Source organism: Physella acuta, unplaced genomic scaffold (genome assembly GCF_028476545.2).
Source record: "Physella acuta isolate Inbredline_101_S28 unplaced genomic scaffold, ASM2847654v3 ptg000849l, whole genome shotgun sequence".
Lineage (NCBI taxonomy): Eukaryota > Metazoa > Mollusca > Gastropoda > Physidae > Physella > Physella acuta.
Window position 1 is genome coordinate 69,821 of NW_026732366.1, and position 6,770 is coordinate 76,590.

At 37.5% G+C, this 6,770-nt stretch overlaps 2 protein-coding genes across 5 annotated transcripts in view; one reads left to right on the forward strand and one right to left on the reverse strand.

Moving 5' to 3' along the window:
• LOC131952061 (putative phosphorylase b kinase regulatory subunit alpha) overlaps nt 1-4,334 on the reverse strand; it is a 36,479-nt gene extending 32,145 nt beyond the window's left edge. For 2 of the 3 annotated variants that reach the window (XM_059314546.1, XM_059314544.1), the window contains exon 1: nt 4,228-4,334. The gene's annotated coding sequence lies outside the window, so the exon portion shown is untranslated. The remainder of the gene's footprint in view (nt 1-4,227) is intronic. The other variant, XM_059314545.1, reaches the window with a different exon arrangement.
• Nucleotides 1-6,770, forward strand: part of LOC131952068 (ADP-ribosyl cyclase/cyclic ADP-ribose hydrolase) — a 123,360-nt gene that overhangs the window by 45,179 nt on the left and 71,411 nt on the right. The gene's annotated exons all lie outside the window — the stretch shown is intronic.

A 6,770-nucleotide genomic window follows, 5' to 3' on the forward strand; every position in this document is an offset into this window, starting at 1 on the left:
CACTTGAAATTTAATTTTTTGTTTTTAATACAGTACAACAAGTCGGTAAAACTCCATTTTAGCGTATTTTATTCCCCGCTTCACGTTCACCACCAATTGAGCGTATTTTATTATAAACACAACCGAAACACACGTTAAGAAAACATTGGGCTTATTTCTTTATCAATTTTCGTTTTTGTTTTTGATAATTTACTGTTGTCAAAACTTTAGAAAAATCCAACTTTGATTTACTTTGGAATATTGAATGTGCTATGATGTATGTCTGTATGTACATTGTATGTTCGTGACGTATGCTGATAATTAAAGTAAACGTGAACCCTCGACAGTGTAGGGATTTTGGTAATCTATCGTTTTAGCGTAATCAATTCGGCTGCAGTAGAAATGTGCGGGAGAGGTAACTGATGAATATATTTGTTTAAATAAGTATAATTTAAGTCAAATGTTACAAAACATAACAGATAATTGATTTAATATAACAATCACTGACCAAAACAATTTAAAATATCATGAAACTAACTTTAAACAAGGTGTTTGAGATAAATATTAGCAGATAAAAACAGCGGCCATCTTTCCAAATAAAATTTAGAGTAGTTTCCCTTGATACACATGTCTATTCGTATGTATATTGTGTTGATTTTGTTGTTGAATATACATAGCTGTCTTGTTTAATAAAAGTGGGACAGAGGGCCGTCTTCTTATCTTTAATTTCAATTGAAATTAAGGCTATGTATGTATGTACATCCAAGATCTCAAAGACTTTTGGGAGGTCCAACATTTATTAAACCATTTTGTACTGATTAACTTGTCAATTATTAGGTCGTCCATATTCTTCATAAATGACGTTGGACTCAAAATATGGGACGGTGTAAAATATTTTTTCAAAAATGATGAAGAATATATTCGTGTTCGTTAGAAATTGTGATTAAGGGTTCGGGTATAGTAGAACTGCGATATGATATTAAATCATCATCTTGCTTTTAGTAACTATTGGGTGAGAGGGAAATCGTCGGGAAAAGTATGACGTCATTTATGGGCGATCCATTTAATTAAGCCTAGTTGTTTTTTTTGTCTGTAGACATTAGTCTTAGGCCTACACCTTTTCTGAATTAAGATTATTGTGTTTTTTAAAATAGGTTCAAATTTTAATTAGTTACATTTGAATACCACATGGTTTTTTTTTTTTTTTTTTGTTTTTTTTTTCCTTCTGCTATCATCAGTTTTTTTATTTCTTTAGTAGTCAATGTTTACCCCTCCCCACCACACATTATTACAACAACAAAAAACCACCCACTATATATGTCATAGCGTAGATATATAGAATTAGACTAGACGAGTAGAGGTTACCATAGGACGGTACGAACTTGACAGTAGACGATTTGGTGCGAGAGTATTGTGCGCGTGTTCAATAAAATTTGTGTGGCGTGAGTGTGACGTGAGCATGGTGCGACAATGTACCGATGACGTAAGACGCAGCAGTGAAGTTAGTTGGGAGTTAGATATAGTAGAAGACGGACGTATTTTTTGATATTGTACAAATGATCTATAAGTGTGTGTTAATAAAGTTCATGTTATTTCATAAACGAAGTTGTTGACATTGTTAATTAGTGTCTGCGGAACATAAGAGTGATTCCCGTCCTCCTCACGAGTATAATGGTTGCCGTATGAATAGTAGTAGATCAGAATATATTGAGATTATATATAAATCCCCCCCCCCCCCCCATCACAATATAGTGATATCTCCCTCTAGAAAAAAAACTAGATGAACCTATAGTTCGTAGGAAAATTAGAATCTATCACTTAAAAAAAAAGAAATACGTCATTTTTCTAAACCACGCCGTTTCAACCCCCAATAAGCACAACGTCACAAAGTTCGCGGCGCGTGTGACGTCATTTGTCGTTAGGCTAATGTTTAAGAAAGAGATACCGCGTAATTAAAAAAAAATCAAAACAGGCACTAAATGACTATGACGATGAGACTAGCGACATTTAGCCTGACGAATAGATCTAAATGACTTTAGTTCGGTGAATTATATTGGTGTTTAATTTATTACAGTGGCATGATGTTCTCCCTCTACTATACAAATTCACGTGCTTTTAATTTCTGCAACATGCTGCCCTGAGATGTTCGGCTCTAAAATGCCCGTGACACAGCGGCTTCGGTAAATGCATTTAGGCTCCCGGTCCCACCTATAAACGTCTGTCCACGCAAAACGTCTGATTAATATGTGGACATAAGCGGCGCTAGTGGTGGTGTCAACAGGGGCCAAGCTCAGGTCTTAAGCTAAAGGTGCTCCGCACTTCATAAAAGACAAAATTGATGTTCAGATATCGTCGGACTCTGGCGTTTTGCCGACGGCCGTACTCCTAATGCACAGTCTTAGAGGCTGTCCACTGCTAACACTATTTTATGTTAAATTTAAGCCAATACTGAGCTGTGGCTTTACATTAGCTCAGTGGCGTAGCGAGGTCGAGTGTCACCTGGTGCGGCACTTAATGGTGTCTTGTACTCTTGTCGAATATTGTTGACAGGAGCTACTTGGTTTGAGCCTTATTGTCAGAAGTTATTTCATTTGGAGCCAATATAGTGCGGCTTATTTTCGTCGGTAGGCATTTAGTGGCAGGCCCTTTTTGGCGGGGATGATGTGCTCAGGTTGTTAAACACCGCTTAGGACAACAGGCATGCAATAGTTATGATCATTCGTTATGAACAAATGTATGCATGAAAACGAACGCTTTATGTTCCTCAATTTCATTGAGCACAGCTTTAAAGAAGATTCCAAAATAGACGTCACGCATCCCCCCCCCCACCCTGCGTAAGTTGACGGCACATTAGCATAGCATATGTGACATCGTTTATGGATAACACCATATAACTCATTTTGGGTATTTGGTATCAACATTTTGACAACAAAGGTTATTCAAAATGTATATAGGACTTGACATCTACCATAAATGACATCGCACACTTAAGGGGTGGAGTAACTGGTTTTGAGACGACGTTTTACGCGGGAAATGGGAGGGGTAAGAAACGTGAAACGTTATGTATTTCGCCAAATACAAAAATGCTGAATATATCGTTTTCATTAGAATTATGGCTTGACTTTTTAACAGGCAGGGCAAAAAGGTAATTTTCGACATTACGACTATTTCGTAACGGCGAAAATGAGGGGGGGGGGGGGGGGGTTAAGGTGAAGAAAGGTCAAAAAACGGGACGTCATTTATGATTAAATCACTAATTAAAGGAAAAAAGCATGAAAATATTACATGAAAATAGCAAACAAACAATAACACAAACAATAAGAATTAACTCAAACTAATATTTAAATAAACATCATTAGATATGTAGTGGTAGCTCTATAAAAATAGGGAGTATCTTAATGTGTAAAAATTGCATCTCATAATAATAATTCTAGAACTGATGTTTATTGTCAGTCAATTAAATTGTTTAAAGGGCAGAATTTAAAAAAAAAACGCATGCTTTGTATTTAAACACAAGACTAACGTATTTAATAGCAAACATCAATACATTTCCATACAAATAGAAATTAAAGGGAAATGACTCAAAATAATATTTTCTTAAGATGGCCGCTGTTTTTAATAGCAAATTTAGTATCTGGAACATCGATGTTAAACCTTAATTTCATGACATTTTGATTGATTTAAACCTTAAATGTGGTTTAATATTCAATTATCTTTAGTATTTTAGTAAAATATGCAAAAATATATTCACATCTAAGCCATATTTGATAGTTACCTTATCCCTACATTACTAGTGACGGCCGAATTGATTACGCTAAAGCGATAGATTACCGGGATTTTTTTCATGCTATTCAATTCGAACTGTCCTAATGCTTTTTTTTACCTTTTCTAATTAAAACACATTCATCGAAAATAAAGTAGAAGATATCTAGTCTAGTTCTAGTATTATCTAACACATCTAGATCTAGCTCTAGTCTAATCCTAGATCTAGAGTGTTTTTCTAACGTGTTTGTGTGTTTTGGTTGTGTTGATAATAAAATACGCCGTACGCTCAACCGGAGGTGAATATGAAGCGGCGAATAAAATACGCTAAAAATTGAGTTATCAAGTCAAGTAGGCCCTACTAGATCTAGTAACTACTAGTCTAGTCAAGTCCAGCAGTAGGCCTACTTCTCAGTTTTCCATTGCTACAAGTATTCTAGTTAGATAGTCTATTATTATCTATTAATTTTAACTTCACAACCATACCATAGACTTTGTCAAAGAAATTTCGCAACTTTTTATAGACAACTCTAGTCTAGATTCTAGACTACATTAATTTAGACGATAAGCTGGGATATCTCAACAGTACTACAAAAATACTGTGTTGTGTACAGTGACATTGAACTTGATCAGATTTCCGTTATTGTTTCGAAATAAACGGTGTATATATATTTCTTTCTAAACAAGAGTTCTTACGTCTCTGCATTGTGGGATATCACTATGCGCACTTACCTTTTGTCAAGGTCATTAAAACCTTCCCTTCCCCCTTTCCCCAGGTTTTAACAAACGTTAATTGAGTTTATTTTTTAAAAGCAATATGCAGAGTAGGCCTACATTATAGAATCTAGCTTAGAACTGATTTCTCCTGGTCCACTTATATAGGGGTAGGGGTGTAAATTCGATTGATATAAGGGGCGCAATTCAAAACAGTACTGATAGGCTACAGGCGTTCGTAAACAAATGCCTACGACATATACCATATACTCAAAATAAGATGGCCAGACAAAATATCAAACAAAGACCTGTGGCAAATTTTAAAGCAACAGCCAATAGAGAAAGATATCAAGGCCCGTTAATGGGGATGGATCGGACACACGTTAAGAAAAGAAAAAGAAAACATCGCAAAACATGCATTGGACTGGAATCCCCAGGGGAAAAGGAGGGTGGGCCGGCCAAGGAAAACATGGAAGAGAACGGTTGAGGAAGAGGCGAAAACAGCTGGGCTCTCATGGGCACAGATTAGAGGAGCAGCCCAAAACAGAGTCCGCTGGAGATGTGTGGTTGCAGCCCTTTGCTCCCCAGGGGCCACAAAGGAGTGATGATGATGTGGAATTCAAAACAGTGTTTCTTCCAGACTTTCTACTCCGGGAAGGGGAGGGGAAAGGGGGGCACTTGATATTTTCGGGGGGTAGGGCGGACACTGGTAAAAGTATATATTTTCTATATACATTCTATTTCGTTCGTGGGGGGGGGGGAGGCGGTAGCCTTTTTTTGTCAGAGCTGCCTGGAAGAAACTGATTCGAAATATGAAAAAAAAGTCAGTCTCTATAATTACAGTATGAAATCCAATCATTAACCGAAGCCTACTCTTTTCACATCTAGAATTCGGCATTAAGGTATTAAACCAGTGGCGTAGCCAGGATCGTCTCAAGGGAAGGGGGGGGGGGGTGTTCAAATTTTTACCCGGGGTAAAACTTTCGAATAGCACCCCCCCCTCAAACTTTCGATTTCCACCCCCCCCCCTCATACTTTATATATATACAGAGGGGTCTATGGGGGGTTATGACCCCCCTGCCTACGCCACTGTACTAAACACAACAACTATAACAAATGTATACAATAATATTCATAGTTTCTTTGACACATCTCTCCCAGGGGGGGGGGGGGGGGCAGTAATTCGGACGACCCCCCCCCCCGTTTATGTATTGTTAAAATTGGCGAAAAAGTGCTCCCTCCCATTTCGAAAGGTCAGGACCCTGTTGTGGCTGATCATGGCAATTCTAGAGTGGCAATCTCTGTCACAGTTATTTTAGATTGTTGTTGGTACAATTATGGCAGATATTTTATTTTGCCTCCTCTCGGAGGCTACATCAGACATCAGCGTTTTCTTCCTACAGACTCCTTGGTCTGTCTCCTCAATGTTCTTTCTCGGGCCAGCTGCTCCCACATTTTCATCTATGTCAGCTTGCCTCAGGTCTCGTTGGTAGACACATCTGTAATTTAGCAGCAATCCTCTCTTAGGTATTGTACCTTAGGTAAGATTTCTATATAGATTGTCTTTTGGGATTGGGCTTACTTCAAGCTGTCTTGGTGAAGACATTATCTCTCATGTTGTTTTAGCTCATGTTGTTTAGAGCAGCACCAGAGTTTCTTCTCCATGGCGCATCAAATTAAGAGATTGTGGTTTACTTGCCTGAGGGGTTCCACTTCTGAATATTCCTTGATGCTTACCCCTGAGGCTGTTTTACCACAATGAATTGCCTTACTGGACTGACAAGACCAATTGTGCCTTTCACATGAAGCCACATGAGCAGGCCAGGTGCTTAATTGTTAGAGGCTGCTTGAGACGCATGCCATTTAAGATATTTTATAGATCCTGAGAGCTTATCCCAAACTAACAACCCTGGTTATGACAACCTTGCAACAATATATATATATATTTATACTCAATGCAATTTAGATATGTTTAGGTGTCATAAAATTTTAAAAATATTTATTAGCTCTGTCAGTAGTACAATTAGAACAACAGTTGACAGATCCAACTGTGTTACAATATAAATGCATTCAATTGTATGTTGCTGCACTAACCAATTAGCACTGACTATCAATAAACAAAAAGCAAGAAAGTATATTATATAATAGTAGTAAGGAGTGATGTAAAAAAAAATGCCACACTAAATAGTTACCTTTCTGTTTTTGCATGACTAGAAGGGAAGTGGCTCTCCAACCAGAGTCGAAGCAACTGACAAAACAAACAAAAACGTCAGCAGACAGTAATGAAAACAGCTTTCAAAATACAACAAAGAAAT